An 18904-nucleotide genomic window follows, 5' to 3' on the forward strand; every position below is an offset into this window, starting at 1 on the left:
GGGTGAGCTTCGAGAGCGCTACGGCAGCCCCGTCAGCTTTCTTAAATGTGTAGTCCAGGTAGAGGAAGCTCTTGCTAGGCAGTGTTACCGCGTCCTGATGCTGGACAACAATCCTAATTTCATCATTTTTGTTAAATGTGCTTGAAGCGTAGGGATTGTGTGAGTGGTATTCATGACGAATAATTCGGTCATCATACTCTACTGACTGAGTTACGCTGAGCGACGTCATTCTGCGGTTTTAAACCTGCTGAAATGAGGAATTCGTAATTAATGCGTGTTATCACCTTGCCCTTCCGCGTTGCACTGACGGGTTGTGAGCCTGGTGTGCTAGCCTTATACCTTATTCACATCTCGCCTTAGATGCAGGCGTACAATGATCTCTTCTCCTCTAAAGTTAACAAGCTGATTATTCTGGTCCACAATACGCAGTTCAAGGTAGTCCAGTGTCTGAACAGTGACCGGGAGATATATAGCGTTTGTGAGGGCTTGAACTAGTTTATACCCTGTGCCAACTGTAGGAAAGAATCCGTAAATTGAATCAATCAATTTATCATTCAGGTATGAGTTTGTGGCAATATTACACTCAACGTGAATTGTACTCACCGGGAGTATATCTACAGCATGATCTGATGTGTAAAATTTACTGGCGTCCTTCACCAAAACACGGTCCTTCGCAAAACCTAGCAGTGGACCAATTGAATATCTCTGTGTAAAGTCGATCGTAGCACTCTCTGTCAGTATTTCAGATTTAAGGGTATTAATGTTCGCCCATAGTTCAGTACCTTTTCCTGACTGTTTTAAGAGTTCGTTTAAATCATTAACATCGTAGGCACCAGATTGTATTTGTAGAATCTCCTTCCGGCTGTCAATTTGGAGATGTAGTTTACTGTTGCTCTGTGTGATATTTGGAATGCTCTTATACGTCTCTAGAACAATCAGTGCAATACTTCTCACCCCTGCACTTAAATCAATCGGCGGAAAGTAATTTGCACGTAATACTTCTGATCCTCGCTCTTTTAAAGTCAGAGTGCATCTAAACATCAAATGACGGTCATCTGTTCAATGACAGCTCTTTTATACATCGCACACATGATCTGACGATGACACATTCTAGTGGGGGTTCGCCGTCTCTGTGATGAGGAACATAACGAAGAGATGACCACACAGGTATGTGTTAAAGTCCTGATATCGCCGGAAATTGTAGAAGACGCGTCTTTTTCTGGTGAAGTAGCGTTGTAATTCTTCAGGTGGCTGTAAATCCCTGAATGAATCGAAATACTGAACTGTATTTGGCCTTTTTTTAACATACGTGACCCAATGGGTACCTGGACCCCCAGCAGCATCTAAGTTTACAATTCCGCACTCATTAGTCCTCCACATGATCTTCGGTAATGTATCGCGCATAAAGACCTCTCGGAATGCGCGAATGTGAAGTTTTTCTTTAACAATTTTTACTCGATCTCTATTCGTGGGCGCTCGGTCAGGTAGGACAACTAACGGACTTTTTTTTATTTATGAAAAGACCTAGTCCTTTCTTGTATGGTTTCCGATAGCCGCTGCCTCCATAGCGCGATTATGTCTTTTGGCTTCCTCTAGTTGGGCATGAGCATTCTGGGCGTTTTTAACCGTTTTGGCGACAGCTGCAGCCCCGCCTGTAAGCCACCCCACAGCAGTCAGGGCTGCAAGGGCTGGAACGAGGAACGGGGTAATTCCACCTGAAGTCTTTGGTAGGACCCTAGGTGGTTTAATTGCAGCCTTGTTCTTCTTGGTCCTACCGTTCAACACACGTTTTGCCGCACACATCGAAGTGAGAATACAGTTTTTCAAACAACTGCGGTTGTTCCTCGCACGCAAAGCTGTTCGAGCTGCTTTCATAATTCGTTTGAAATTCATCACCCCCAAGCCCAACTTCATTTTTCCACGCATGGTTTTATCAACCACGAATGCAGCAACGCGTTGGCCTATTCCTAGATCTTTTCTTCGCCTTATTTGCTTGGCTTTATCCGCTAATATTCGGTCAGCGACGTGGCGTGCTGGGAGATCCTTATTTGCAGCGTATGCGAGGTCGTGTTCAAGGCAGGCTTCGTCTAGTAGGTTAATACCTTTATCACCGCCTGCCAGACGTTTCTGGAGCTTTGTTCCAGACCCACAGAATTTATATCCGGGAATGTGCAATTCAACAGGTAATTTGTCGAGAACACCACCTTCACCTCTTGTTATGATATGTCACCTAAAGTGCATGGTAAGCTACTAACGTGATAGATGTCTAGGCTCTCTGTTATATACCAAATTGTCAGCGTCAATCCAACTGTTTTCTGATGATGGACATCCTAACCATTATCTAGCGCTCTATTCCCGCGATGTCTGATGACGCGTTTGATGAGAACTCTTCTGCAATTCTTCAGTGCAAAAGCATCCTGCAATTTCCTCACCCTTGCCATCCTTCAAGATATATGTCCTAGGGTTCATTCTCTGCACTTTGGATGCTGTGAATATCTCGGCGGACCAGTTTGGTAAGTACGATTTCTCGAACGCTGTCTTCTGTTTTGAAGTACGTACTAAGTCACCTGCATTGAACCTCTGCTTGCGAGGGTCCAGCATTTTAATCCGGAAATATACTGTGTCCATGAGTAAATTATCGCGAACATCGATCGGTCTCATTTTTATTGTACTATGCTTGGTTCGATTATACTTTGCAATTATCTGTGGGAGGATATCTATCCACTTGTACGAACCGCGAAGATTAAAATGCATCCACATTTGAGCTTTGACTGTTCTGTTCAACCGCTCGACGATACTAGCTTTAAGGTGGGTAAACGTGGAGTAGTGGTGTATGCCATACCGCTCCATCACAGTTTTGAAATGTTCATTGTAAAACTCTCCACCGTGATCGGTTTGAAGATTGGCCGGGCATCGATTCGTTCCTGTCTGCAGCAAACGCTTAAACACCACAGCAACATCTCTACCGGTTTTCGTTTTCACAGGTAATGCCCATGCGAATTTAGAGTATGTATCAATAGCCATTAAAATGTATTTGAATACATTATTGTGAATATCGATTCATATCTACAAGATCAGCTTGCCACAAGTCATCCAGTCCCTTAATCCTGACATGCCTACGAGGGTATGTTTTGCGTGCTGGCTTGTGTAGTTCTCGAAGCACGGTCTCCATACTTATTCGATGATACCTCTCTCTCGAAGCTCGCAGATTATGGATACAACCTCATTCGAATGAGCTGTATTTCCCACAGCAGCCGAAGCCATCAACAGTCCAAGTCTGTCTATTAGTTCATCCAGCTCATCTTAATATATGTACTGAGGGGATGATTGCTCACTCCTTTATGCTGGAAGTCTACACTCTCACCAATGCTTTTAGGTTGTTCATTAAGTAAGGGTTGTATAATGGTCGTGTATTTAGAGTTTTCCAGCTTTCTCAGTGTTCTGTCAGGATTTTTGTACAGATCAGTCAAGTATAGTATTTCACGATAGACTTTGTGATCATCAGCAGAGTATTTTCAGTTTTTTGATGGCCTTAGGAAGATTAGGTTCATTAAGCCAGGCGTTCTTTTAAACTCTGCATCCCCAATGCGTATTGTGCTATCGGATAAATTTATAGTTTGAGAGCCTAGCTTGTACGGTCTCTCCCTGCCGACACCAAATGTTCTGTCTATCTTAACGGGCGGATACTGGATTGTGAATTCTGCTATTGGACCATTATCACGCGAAGCCATCTTGGTGATAGATTCGGTAATGGGTTTAAAAGTTTCTTTTAGAGTTTGCTCGCGATCGGAATGTCCCAACTTCAGCAAACGTAATTTATGTCGAACTGCTTTGCGCGCCTGAATGACTTTATGCTTTGTCGACATCTCGAAGGATACTAATGAGAGTTCGGAATATCACCTGGTTTTATATATGCTTTGTTGTACTTCTTCTTCTCCTATTTTCCTACACTATCTTCTTCAATAACAACAGCCTCGGCTTCTATCTGCTGCTCAATTGCGCTAATTCTGTTCTCTATCCGGTTTTGGTTAATGGCAAGAAGTTTATGAGTGTCGTTTAGTTCCCTTGCAACTTTAACTAGTCTGGACTCAAGATTTTTAAATTTGATATCGGTGTAGATGCGGACATTCTGTCTCTGCACACCTAACCTCTCAGACTGATCATGTGCCATGCGTGTGAATTTGTCCATGCTGTAGTGTCAAGCACTAAACTATTTTGCACGTTTATATATGGAGCAAGTCTAGGAAGTTCCGGCTATACCTACCGTCATTCAGTTTACGAGTTTCATCAATAACGAGAAAGCCGCATTGTGAGTGGTTCCAGTAACCAGCACATATCTTTACATATTCATTGTATGACATGTCGGTCCCTACGTGAGCATGGTAAATGTGCTTTAAATTGAGATTGTCTTGTTTGAATGCTATAATGAGGTTGGCGTTATCCCATACCAGCTGTTTTGGGATCCTGGAATACGTCTGACTCAGATAAAATACATCAACACCCATATGACGGCCAAAGTAGAAATATTTACGGATTTTATCTTGCTTTTTAACAGCGACATCGTCAAATATGAAGGCAGGCTTTACCTCTTCAGGTGGGGGGACGTCGTCGCTTTCACTGAAGGCTCTGTACATTACACCATTTACTCCATCTAATATTTTCTTCAGAAACTGGTACTTGGGCTGAAAGAGTGTTTTGAAGGAGACGAAAAGGTGCTCGAAGAGGACTCCATCTATGTGCGTTAACAGAGCCATGAGGACATTTGTATAACCGCAGTTGGATGGACGTACAATTATAACTCGTATGCTGTCAGGAAGGAGTGGTCCATTCTTGTTGGTCTTCTGGTCTTGGTCATCATGACAGGACCAGTCACCTACAACAAAGTCCTTGCGGCGAGGGTGTTTCACCTAGCCCGCCATGATACCTACTGTGGTAGGGCAAGGAGTGGAATACGCTTTCATATGATGAAAAATATGTATATATGTGTAGCCACTATACTGCAGTCACCTTACCAACTGAGCTACAACGGCTACACAATAGAATGAACTCTAGGTGGTATATTTAAAGGGAAGACTGTCATACAGATTAACGTAGGTGACATTTGGTCTTGACAAATAAAAAACACAATCACAAATTTAATATTACAAAATAATATATTTACTTATTAAAATATTTACAAATTGATTACCGTGAGAAAAAAACAGTACATTCTTTTTTAAGCGGTGCAGCAGAAGTACAGTATTTGGAAAACAGCTGCTTCTTGTATGCTTGAAATTCAGCACATATATCTCATAATGTTATGCACGAATTACAATAGTCCGGTATTCTGTCAGTAAATTTGAGTTCGACATTTTCAACACTTATTCGAGGAATAGCACAAGACTTGCGCACTGTTGTTATACACATAGTAAAACAATGTTCTATATCATCTACGTGGATGCTACATGTGTGAAGCCAGTTAATGATGTCGGTTTATACTGCCTGAACATACGGGCACCACCTATTTAGTCTCTCTATCGTACTAGTTAGAGCCACGGCTAAATTGAACAAGTCATCAACAGTGGGGTGATGCATGAAAATACTATAACCGTCAGCACTTTTAATTTTTAGTGTAGCATCATCATACATTGATAGAATACTCACAGTTAGAGTGCCACAGTACTACATGTCCCGGTAGGAGTGGGATGGATAATATTCGGTAGTCATATGTTTCTTGATCTGTGATTTTAGATGACATAGTTCATGCCACTCATAGAAAATTTCACTTTAATATTTTTGAGCATATTTTCCAGCACTAACACAGTTGACAGGCTACTGTATTGTGAAACTTCAAGTCCTACATGAAGACATTTTGAAGCACTAATGGTTAACACATAGCTTGAGGTGAATAGTAAAGCGTGAGGCGGACTGGCGGTCGGTATCTTCTCATCGACGACATCCACACCAGTGTGGTTAGCCTGCTGTTCTTGCACTGATGGCGGGACGTCCCCTTGTGAGATTATGATCAGTGGACGGTGCATACAAAGGAGCCCAGTACTGTGAAGCCCCGTCCAGCGCAGCCTCTGGCACCGACATTAACACCTGGCTATCCTGCTCCAGCATGCTGAGAAGCTGAGCTACAGGATCCTGCATGGATGAGTCCGAGGCCTTCACGTGCGCGACTGGGACATGCTGGGACCTGCTGATGCTGGCGTCACAGGTGGAGCTGCTGGAGGACAAAGACGAATATTCATAAGAAATGATGTGATGTTGGTAGTGAAATAATAATAATAATAATAATAATAATAAACCCCGTGGGGCACCTGGTATGTTCTGCCAGTCGTAAAAGGTGACGAAAAGAACAAACCATTAATAGGGCTAACCCCCCTTTTAGTGTGATTAGTTGGTTCAGGACAGAACTAATGAAGCCTCAGACAAGCGCTGTCAAGATCGGGGATGACGTTTGAACCCTATGCCTGTCCACAATGGTAACGACACTGCTAGCCACACGGAAAATGATTTAAATCCAAATAGAGGTGTTTTGCAGCATATGCTTCTTGCAACCACTCTAGAAGGAAAACAAAGACAGAGGATGAGATGGTCAGATGAAGTTAACTGACACCTCATGTTCTGTTATTACCAAGCAACAAACTTAGGAACCAACACAACTCGATACAGTTCACAAGTATACACAACATTTATTACCAGATACCCAGAATTAAAATTTTTAACAGAACAACGACTAGCTGATCAGATCCGTGTAATAATAAAAAATAACAGGATACCCCAGTCACAATTAGAAAACATCAAATAGCAAGTACAACAACTACTGGAACAAAATAATATGCAATCAGAAGAAGAAGAAAATACAGTAATGGACTCAAACATCCCAGAGCAAACAAACAAAGAACAACACGCATCAATTAAACAATCAGAGGAAACCGAAATCTTAAGACAGCCACCAGAACAAGCGCAAATAGAACACGAAGTGACACACACATTATAAAAGAAAAATTTCAGCTGAGATATATAGAGTACAAAGACACAAATACAGACATTAAACCATTCTTGCATAGACCACCAAATAACCCACAGGTTGAAACAACAATAACAACTATCAACACAATCATACACAACAAAATAAATGAAAATACAACTATGGAAGAGTTACAACTGCTGGTTTATATAGGAGCACTCACTACACTAAATATATACACTAGGCAGAGATTAGAACCAACCAACACACAGAAGAAACCCACAAAACCAGCATGGCAACACAGGCTAAAAATCAGAATAGAAAAACTGAGAAAAGACATCGGACAGCTAACACAATTTATAAGGAAAGAAATATCAGACAAAAAACGAAAAACGTTAGGTAAAGCCTCACAACAAGAAGCGATAGAGCAATTAGATGAAAAGAAGCAGAAATTACAAGCAATGACCAAACGACTTAGAAGATACAAAAAAAGTGAAAATAGAAGGAAACAAAACCAAACATTCAACACAAAACAAAAGCAATTTTACCAGACAATAGATAACACACACATTAAAATAGACAATCCACCAAACATAACAGAAATGGAAAACTTCTGGAGCAACATATGGTCAAACCTGGTACAACATAACAGGCATGCATGGTGGATACAAGCAGAAACAGACACAAGATGATACCACATATGCCTGAAGTGATAATTTTGCAACATGAAGTCACCCAAGCAATTAATTCTGCTCACAGCTGTAAAGCCCCTGGAAAAGATAAAATAGCAAATTTCTGGCTAAAGAAATTCACCTCAAAACATTCACATCTAATTAAACTATGTAACAGTTACATTGCAGACCCATACACATTCCCTGATACACTTACACGTGGAATAACTTATCTGAAACCTAAAGATCAAGCAGACACAGCTAAGCCACCAAAATATCGCCCCATAACATGCCTACCAACAATATACAAAATATTAACTTCAGTCATTACACAGAAATTAATGACACATACAACACAGAACAAAATTATAAATGAAGAACAAAGAGGCTGTTGCAAAGGAGCACGAGGACGTAAAGAGCAACTGATAATAGATGCAGAGGCGACACACCAATCTAAAACTAAACAAAGGTCGCTACACTACTCATACTTTGATTACCAAAAAGCTTTTGGTAGTGTACCCCACTCATGGTTACTACAGATATTGGAAATATACAAAGTAGATCCTAAATTGATACAATTCCTAAACATAATAATGAAAAATAGGAAAACCACAACATCCAAACAAATTCAAATAATATCACATCACAGCCAATACAGATTAAGTGTGGAATATACCAAGGAGACTCATTAAGTCCTTTTTGGTTCTGCCTTGCTCTGAACCCACTATCCAACATCCTAAATAATACAAATTATGGATACAATACTACTGGAATATACCAACACAAAATCACACATTTGCTATACATGGATGATCTAAAACTACTGGCAGCAACAAATCGACAACTCAACCAATTACTAAAGATAACAGAAATAATCAGCAATGATGTAAATATAGCTTTTGGAACAGACAAATGTAAGAAAAATAGCATAGTCAAGGGAAAACACACTAAACAAGAAAATTACATATTGGATAACCACAGCGACTGCATAGAAGCGATGGAAAAAACAGATGCCTATAAATATCTAGGATACAGACAAAAAATAGGAATAGATAATACAAATATTAAAGAAGAACTAAGAGAAAAATATAGCCAAAGACTAACAAAAATACTGATAACAGAATTGACAGCAAGAAACAAGACAAAAGCTATAAGTACTTATGCTATACCAATATTGACCTACTCATTTGGAGTAGTGAAATGGAGTAACGCAGACCTAGAAGCACTCAATACACTTACACGATCACAATGCCACAAATATAGAATACATCACATACATTCAGCAACAGAGAGATTCACGTTAAGCAGAAAGGAAGGAGGAAGAGGATTTATCGACATAAAACCCTACATTATGGACAGGTAGACAATTTAAGAAAATTCTTTGTAGAACGAGCAGAAACTAACAAAATACACAAAGCAATCACTCATATAAATGCATTGGCTACACCACTGCAATTTCATAACCACTTCTACAACCCTTTAGATCTCATAACATCAACAGATACAAAGAAAGTAAATTGGAAAAAGAAAACACTACATGGGAAGCACCTGTATCATCTAACACAGCCACACATTGATCAAGACGCATCCAACACATGGCTAAGAAAAGGCAATATATACAGTGAGATGGAAGGATTCATGATTGCAATACAGGATCAAACAATAAACACCAGATATTACAGCAAGCATATTATTAAAGATCCCAACATCACAACAGATAAATGCAGACTTTGCAAACAACAAATAGAAACAGTAGATCACATCACAAGCGGATGTACAATACTAGCAAATACAGAATACCCCAGAAGACACGACAATGTAGCAAAATTAATACATCAACAACTTGCCATACAACATAAACTAATAAAATAACACGTCCCCACATACAAGTATGCACCACAAAATGTACTGGAGAATGATGAATACAAATTATACTACAACAGAACCATTATGACAGATAAAAAAACACCACATAACAAACCTGACATCATACTCACCAATAAAAAGAAGAAATTAACACAACTGATCGAAATATCCATACCCAATACAACAAATATACAGAAGAAAACAGGAGAAAAAATTGAAAAATACATCCAACAGGCAGAGGAAGTCAAGGACATGTGGCATCAGGATAAATTTGACATTGTACCAGTTATACTATCAACCACAGGAGTCATACCACACACTATCCACCAGTACATCAACGCAATACAGCTACATCCAAACATACAACTACAGAAATCTATAATTATTGATACATGTTCAATTACCCAAAAGTTCCTAAATGCAATGTAACATATACCACACAGTTAAAAGGAAGTCACGCTTGATCAAGGTCCGTGTCACTTTCCATTTTTAACCAGACATAACGTCTGAGAAAGGACTATAATAGTAATAATAACAATAATTTAGAGACTTACTTTTCTGATGCTGCTTGCTCCTCCTCCTATTGTGCTGTGGTGGCGACTGATGCTCCATCTTGACTGACTGGAACAGAGATCGAGGAGCTGCTGACTGGTCCTTATATAGAAGCCAACTACATCATCATGATGCTGGGTGCTTATTCGTTTGTATGATGTGAACACGTGACCTATCGAAGTGCCCTCTAGGAGGGAACATGTGAACTAGATCAGTTAGTCGCTCTGCTGGATAGGAGGCAGTCATCTCTTGTGGCCTGGGAACTTATATGTTGGCTTTCGGTAGACAGTTCCAACAGTAGCAGATGTTTCCATGAGATGGGTAATGCATTTTTAAAGCATTTCGTTGGAGGGAATTTATTTGGAGGACTGTGTTCTTGTTCTTATTCATATGTTCCAGGATTAATGCACATTTCCATTCAGCATGTAGGAGGCTATGGGGGCAGTCGTCGGCTGTATTTTTGCAAACTACACTGCTGTTAAACTCACCACGGTCAAACACCAATAACTCATCGATTGAACACATTCTACAGGATGGTCTTCAATGGTATATACGTAGTATACGAATATGCTTATGCCGAAGTGAATTGGTGTCAACTGAACGTCTATTGCGTTTTGGAAGATTGGATGCTTGATGGAAAATACATCTACAGTTTGCGCATGTGGATGAGCATATGCTGGTTACGGAATGCATCCTGGCTCCATCCCTCTCCATTGTCGAAATCTGCTGAACAGAATACTTGTACTTATTCCTCCGACACTCCTCCATTATCATACGCTTCCACACCTCATGTAGCGAACTGTGGCTACAGTTCTTCCTCGAATGTCTACATGAAATGCAGTTATTGAAAGCTGCTCTATCACCCACACTCATCTCTATGATCGAACATATGGTGATGGTTTGACAACGACAGCTCAGCAAAGACTGAATGTGCAGGAGAATGGTAATGATAGTTCAGTGGAGGTAGCACAATTGGTTTTCTTCCCACCAAAATCAACCGTCTTAAATGACGTCACGGTGGCACTCTCTGGTGGCAGGGGTATGAACTAACACAGTTGGACTGCATACACACATGAATGATATAAATAATAATAAATGATAATGAATGTTAATAAATGATAATCAATAATAATGAATAATAATAAAGATAAGTACGGTTTTGCATGCGTTATCCTGTTGGATATTGAATTTCGCGCCTATTTTTTCTGGAGGCTTAGGTTAGTGGATGTCGCCCAATTGATCTATTTTCCCGCCAAAATTCCAAATTCCCGCCAATTTTTTCTGGAGGGTAGGTTAGTGCACATAGCGCAATTGGCCTATTTTCCCGCCTAAATCGGCCATCTTGGATGATGTCATGCGCTGTTGCCAAGTCTACATGCCGCAATCTTGGATGACGTCATCGCTGCTATCTTGAATAAATTTGGCAACGATGCAGAGTGTCGTAGCACATAGGTTGCCCACTACTAACATGTCTCCGCTGTACGGGAATATACATGACATATGTACGAGTACAGTTGTAGCAGACACATGATTGACGACATATGAAGTCAGGGTCCGGTGATGAAGAAAAGCAAGTGAATTTACGCCAATGGGCATGGTTTTATGCGCCATTTCGTCACGCAAGTCTTTGAATGTCAATTAAATGTGTTGTATGACGCTAGAATTTTTTCCTGTGTTTGTTGGTGAGTGAAGCTTCACATTTTTTTCCCTGTGCGACTAGCTCGTACTTCCTGTTCCACTTTCACCTGAACGTGAATGTGGCGTTCGACGTTCGCTCTAAATACTAAACGCAAGTACACACCCTCAGATGAGAACAGCAGACAGTAAAGCGCTGTATCATCTGCAGTTCGATAGAAACACAACACAGTGACAAAGAAAGAAGTAAAGAACTATTTACCCATTGTGTGATAATGGAATGACTACTGTAGCGATGAAAATTAATACATTGCTCTGGGTGAGAGCAGTAACACGTGGTAGTGTTCTGTCTATACCAGTGGTACAGGCACCACTCCCTCACCCTGTAAATACACACACTCACACACACAGACGTAGTCAGAAGGTTAAGAGCTGCAAAGTCGACAAATTTGCTCTTATTGAGTTAGTGGATAAGTTGCAGAACATAGTGGGTAGAGGAGAAGTTCCAAGTGAAGCCACACTTATTGACAAGAAGAGGTATTGTTTATGGAAACGTTAGGATCGGCCGAGCTGAGCAACACCCTGCAGAGGAGATCCGTGTAACACAATAACTGAGTAGATGGGTGTCGTTCTGCGCAAAGGTTAAATCAGCTGCTTTTGTAGGAACAGGTCTGGTGTATACTGCTCTCATCAGGGTGCCGTGAACAGGCCTCAGGGGCTACTTTGGCCACAACTGAACACGACATGCAACCTGGATTAGCTCTTAGATGTCACAACCAGGATGGTTGAGCTACTTCAGCACGACTGGAGCTATGAGTGAGGCGCATTGTCGTGCTGGTAGATACCAGTGTTGCAGGGTCAGTGTAGGCTAACGCTTCTTATGTTCTCCACAGTTCAGCGTCTCCTTAACAAACAGCAGGCTTCGTTTCACCCTACGATTCCGCACAGCATGATTATTAATCTGGTCTTGCATGTCTTCATGGTGGGACGTAGTGTGTATCACATCAAGTGTGTCACTGTAACACAGCATGGAAGTTGAGGTAATGCTGATAATGTACGAACGGCAGCAGAGCAGGCTGGATGCTCCTGCCAACTTCCGTTTTACCTCCACAACCACCACATGTGATCTGCTGTAAACTCATATTATTCACTCTCATCTTTAAAGTTATCTTTCACATCAGAGTCTATAACGTTTCCACGTAAAACCTGCTCTATAACTATGCAACTACAATTTTATTTATGTATATACAGGCACTGATTACGTCTGTGGGCTCTGAATAATAAGAGAATAGAGACAATTATATTTTGTATTTGTAAAGGATTAAGTACTGGATTTGTGAAATAATATCTGTGTCGGCGAGTTCTGAAACCGCCACAGAAAAGAATTAATAAAGAAAAACTCGAAGATTTCTTGACAATCAGCCATTTTATAAGTAGTAGTGTAAGAATAATATTGTCGTTGTCGTCATCTTGGAGTCACATAGAGAGGAGGAATCTGTGACGCTATGTTTAACACATAGGTAGCTTTTATTTGTCAAGATTGTAAGCAGGACGCATTGGGCGCTGAGTTTAAAGAATGGTGTGTGAACTTGTTATTCGAGTTTTAAATGTAGTTGTTTAATGACAATTCGTATGGTACTATTAGAAAGCTTGCCTGGTATTTTACACATCTATTTGCGACACTTTCAGCTTTTTGAGTAGTGTCCGCTGTGCAGAGCTGAGACACGGCGGAGCGAGCCGCCGCCGCGGCAGATTCAAATCTGACAATAAGGGCAATCATACGGCAATAAGCGGTCAGGTGAAAAGTGCATTTAAAATTATTTCTCACAGCAGTTCGAGATCGGAGTACAAAGCAGCAGATTTTACGTTCTGTTTCACGGGCGGACGCGGGCTGCTAATATTGTAAACTTTAACAGTGTCAAAGTTAAAATACTTTCATGTTTCAAAAGGAAACGTTGCTATGCAAAAATTATGGGCTCGTAAAAGTTATAGAGAAATCATTTTCCGATTAATAATGATAGTCTTATGCTCTAGTGTTAGCCATGACACTGATTAATAATTAATGTTGACGAAAAATCCACTGCAAGGTTTGAGGTTCATTAAGCATTCCGTACGGTAACTTCATTATTTTTCATAACAGAAATAATTTCAGAACATTTTTACGATAAGTGTAGCTGAGGTGGATATGTTGTGCAGTCTACTGAGTTACAGTAACAAAACTGTTCATTTAATAAGAAGCCAGTTCCAGTATAATAACAATTAATCTCATTTGTTCGCAACATACAATTAACCAAAGTAAACCACTGTACAGAAAAAATAATTGGAGCGCGAAAACTCATGCAATGAATTTTGGCAATAATATCCCCCATACTAGCAAAAGTACGGCAACTGACAAATCTGGGCCTGGGGTAGAGGGAGACACAGTAATACGGTGTGACCTCCAGAACTGGAACCTGGGGGAGGAAATCGACATAAAACTGCAGTCTCCGTGTGTCCATCTCTCAGTCACTCGACCTGAATTTCCAGTTGTTCCATCTCACTTCATCCTCAAGCCACGAGTTAACGTCATTCCATTCCAGTCTGGGCATCATACGTGAAATGCAAGCAAACCCAGTAATATACAGGCAGGGGCAAATTAAAATGACAACGAGGAATCGATACGACTGGACGTGAATGTGACGCAGACACCACGTATATGCCGGCCACGTGATCCAGACCAGTGCAGAGCGCAGGGCCAGCTGTGTCAGTGCGAGTGGAGCAGTGCAGAAGAGATGACGGTGCTCACAGAGGAGCAGCGGGTGTCCGTTGTGGAAAGTAACGCCACTAAAAGGCACTGGAATGGCGTGGTTACTAGTTTGTCGAGAAGTTTAATGGCGTCAAAGTGCCAGCAAGAAACGCCACGCAACGTTCAGTCCAAAAATGGCCTCTGACAGTATCTGTTTTGAACAAGTCAAAAAACATTCTGAAACATGCCCGGACGACAGAAAATGTGAATGGAGCTCACCAGAAAATGCTATAATGTCCTATCAGATCAATCCGACGTCTGTTGCAAAAAACTGGAATGACACGTCGATCATGCTGACGAATATAGCTGGGCCTGCACATGCATCCCTACTGAGTGTCTGTTGTTTGCGCATTAAAACCAGCAGAGTTCCCTTAGTGCCTCCAGTTTTGTGATTGGCTTCTTTATGTCTGACGAAGTCTGGTTTCACCTGAGTGGTTATGTCAACTCACAGAATCACTGGTTCTGTGCAGCGGAGAATCCATATAATTTCCACAAAACACAGCTGCATTATCACAACGATGGGGTTAGGTGTGCAGTGTCTGCACACCACGTTATTGGCCCCATCTGCTTTCATCAGAGTCTGTCTTCGGGGCGTTACATTGCCAACATTTTGAAATCATTTCTGGCAGCACTAACGGAGGAGGTAAACACCTATAGTTAGTTTCAACAGGATGGAGCAGCTGTCCATACAGCCAGCCAAATCTAGGAGTCATGTGTGACAGAGTTGTTAGCGGAGGTCAGTCTGGTCACGACCGTAGCTGGCCAGCCATTTCACATTATCTGTCACTGTGCAATCATTTTGTGTGTGGAGCTCTCAAGTCTAGGGTGTGTCGCAACAACCCTCATAGCCTTCAAGGACTGCAGCAGAGCATTTGGGATGAGACTGCATCAATCCCAGCGGTCCAGCTTCGATCCACGTTCAGCAGCTGCCTGACCAGGACCCACAGGTGCCAAGAGGTGGACGGTGGCCACTCGCGACATCTGCTACAGACAGGTCAGTACTGTATTTCCTTGACCCTGCTGTGTTACTTCGTACCCTGGAACTCTGTCCTCTGGGCCACTTTTATTTGCCCCACCATATAAACTGGCGAGCTATATTGAAGGCTAAATTCATCATCAAGTCTCATCATAAACACATTTATCCTCAGATCATTAGTTTGTAACTCGACAGCATGACATAGCTAGCAATTAAGGAGATGCAACATTGATGATGTGCCACGAAAATTGCTCTGGGCCACAAACTCCATTACAGCATGCAACTAAGTTTCTGATGATGACGTTCTTATGTCGTATGTTCTCGAAATTCCTTCCGTGTTAAATATGAACAAAAAGTTCAAGTTCACAAGAAATATCTCCATCGTCGTTATCAAAAACAACAGATTACCACTGGGCTACCAAACAAGGGGTCGGTGGCGGCCCAACCCTGTACGTTGCCGAGCTATTTCGACTGCTGTTTTCTCAAGTTTTGATGTAAATAATTTGGCGCATTACTTTATAGTCTCCTAGGGGTAACATAATTACCGTCATTCCGGTGAAAGCCAAAGCCGTACATTCCGATGTCTACAGCCTCTTACACAGCAGAAAATGTAAGATATGAATGGCGTGTCGCATTTTTTGTTGAACAAAACATCCATGTCCGTCTTCCGAGAATTACCTGCTCCTTTCTCTTCGTTTGTATTAAATTTATTTTAGTTTTCTAACATTCTGTACTTTTTTCGAATGTTTTTCTGTGGTTTGGTAAACAGTTCCATCATACACAGTGCCGAATACTCGTCACGGCGTAACCAGCGTCTGACAGGCATACGCAGACGTAAAAAGCACCTGCCGTAGAAAACTGCCGTGTCGCTGCACGCCTCACGCGGTTATACACGTCTGTGACGTCACGACATCAGCACTTGTGACACGCTTATTAGGAGTTAGTCTGACCCAGCACATCCAGGCGGGAGAGGTTGGCCGTACATTCCTTTCACTACATTAATGCCTTGTAAGTGTCCAGAATTATGAAGGGCAAATTCTACATTTCTTTTTGCCTCCTCAGCGGTATTGTGTTGCGTGGTTCTCGTATTTGTCTGTCTTCTCTGTAGAAGCAGTGGAGATAACTCAGTGCAGTCGCAGAGTGTCGCTGAGGCGGCCTGCGGCAGGGCACACACTTTCCACGCGTCGCCGCTGATTCTGCATAAAGCCTCGATGCAGCTGACGTCAGTACCCCATTCCCACCCGCTTCCTTTCTTCCCCCTCCACCTCAACTTACATACAAAAATACATATTCCTCACACACTGTCAGTCGAACAACGACGAATACAATACTGATATTTTTTGTTTTAGTCTTCAATACCAGTTTATTTATTTTGCTACTGATTATGTTTACTTCCCAAGTAGATGTAACGTGTCAAATACAAAAATCTGACACAGTTACTTCGGAAGTGAGGGTCACGAATGCGTGCCAGGGGATGGCCTGAGGATGGTAGTGTGTACCGCAACTGGTAGCTGGGAAGCACAATAAACAAACTGCGGCTATAGACTAAAACCAACATTTTCCAAACAAAAATAAGCGCTCATTTTCACCTTCTTGTATCAGTCCACCTCAACATTATTTCACCTCGATGTGAGGGCGGTTTGGTCGACCTGTTATAAGTAGTCACGTAATCGGTTTGATAGTTTATGCTTAATGGACCTGAAACATCGACGTACAGTGAGTTTTCCTTAGTCACCAATGTATTTGTTTACTGTAACAGACTTGTCTGAGTTGGCTACACAAGTCTCTCGCGCACTTTGGTCCATCCTCCTACGTACTGCGCACTTGGCTGAGGTTTGGGCACCTTTTTTTTTGTTTTTTTTCTTTGCTTTATTGTGATTTCATTCCCCTGCCCCATATGGGCAGGGGGGGGGGGGCTGTCAGCGGCACAATCCGCCGTTCTTCAGCCGAGCGACATGACAACTAAAATAAGAAGAAAATGTTACATACATAAGGCGATAAAAAAGGGGAACAAAATTAGACTGACATGGAGACGTTCACAGGGGACAGTTAAAAAAGTCACCAGGAAGTTAAAAAACACATTTGGTGATGCTTAAAACACAGAGAAGACACTGAATGGACATGCACAGGTTAAAAGTCGGCCACAGTATTAAAAAAAACTCCAGAACAACACACTTAAAACCCACTTGTAGCACACACGACGAAGAATAAAACTGCCAAGTGGGACCTGCCAGGGGATAGGTCAGAGCGGATGGAAAAGGAGGGAGAGCAAGGGGCAGCAGGGGAAGCGGCAGGATGAAGAGAATAGGGGTGTCAGCAGGTACATGAAGAGGCCAGGAGATACATGTGGCAGGAGATGAAGAGAGAAGACAGGGCAGGAGGGAGTGCAGAGACACTGAAAGAGGGTACAAGAGAGGGAGGGAAGTAGGAGGGGGAAGCCGCTCAGGAGGAGGAAGGGGGAGGAGAGTGAGCCCTCAGGAGGAGGCAGGAAGATGGGGTTGGATCTGGTAGGAAGAGTAGATGTCAGGGCGAAGCTCATCATCTGGGAGGGGTAGTCGGTGGAAGTTGAGATGGAGGGTGTGGAGATGGAGAGATGGTGGGGCACAATGGTAAAGGTGTGGCAACTGGTTGGGGGTGGAGAGGAAGGGAGACACCTGAGGGTGAGGGGGATCAAGGCGGTGGACAATACATAGTGTGCGGATGTGTTCAAGGAAAAGGGGAAGGTGGGGGAGGGGGATGAGGTCATAGAGGATGCTCGTGGGGGATAGAAGGCGGATGTGGAAGGCGAGGCGGAGCACAAGGCATTCGAGGATTTGGAGGGCTTTATAGAACCGGGGAGGGGCGGAAATCCAAGCTACACTGGCATAACAGGGGATGAGGCCGATCAAGGATTTGTAGGTGTGAAGGATGGTGGAAGGATGCAGACCCCAAGTCCGGCCGGACAGGAGTTTCAGGAGGCGGAGGCGGTTGTGAGGTTTGTTTTGGATGGTAAGGTGAGGGGGAGTCCAGTGGCGGTCGATTTTTGAGGGTAGGAGTGAGGTGGATAGGACGGCCATAAATGGTGAGGTAGAAATCATGGAGGCGGAAGGAGTAGGTGGTGCGGCCTATGATCATCACCTGTGTCATGGAGGGATTGTATGGAAGAACCACTGGTTGCACCAAGTGGTGAATTGGTCAAGGTTGGTTAGGAGGGTATGTTGGGACTATTGAAGGGTAGGATAAAGGGCTAGGAAGAGGGTGTCATCAGCCAACTGGAGAAGATGAACAGGTGGGGAAGGTTTGGTCATATCAGCAGTGTACAGGAGATAGAGAGGGGAAAGGACAGAACCTTGGGGCACACCGGCAAAGGGATAGAAAGTACTGGAGTTGGAACTGTGGACAGTCACATAGGAGGGACGATGGGAGAGGAATGAAGCAATGATATGGATGAAGTTGATGGGGAGAGCATACATCTGAAGAGGAGC

Source organism: Schistocerca serialis, chromosome 11 (genome assembly GCF_023864345.2).
Source record: "Schistocerca serialis cubense isolate TAMUIC-IGC-003099 chromosome 11, iqSchSeri2.2, whole genome shotgun sequence".
Taxonomy (NCBI): Eukaryota; Metazoa; Arthropoda; class Insecta; order Orthoptera; family Acrididae; genus Schistocerca; species Schistocerca serialis.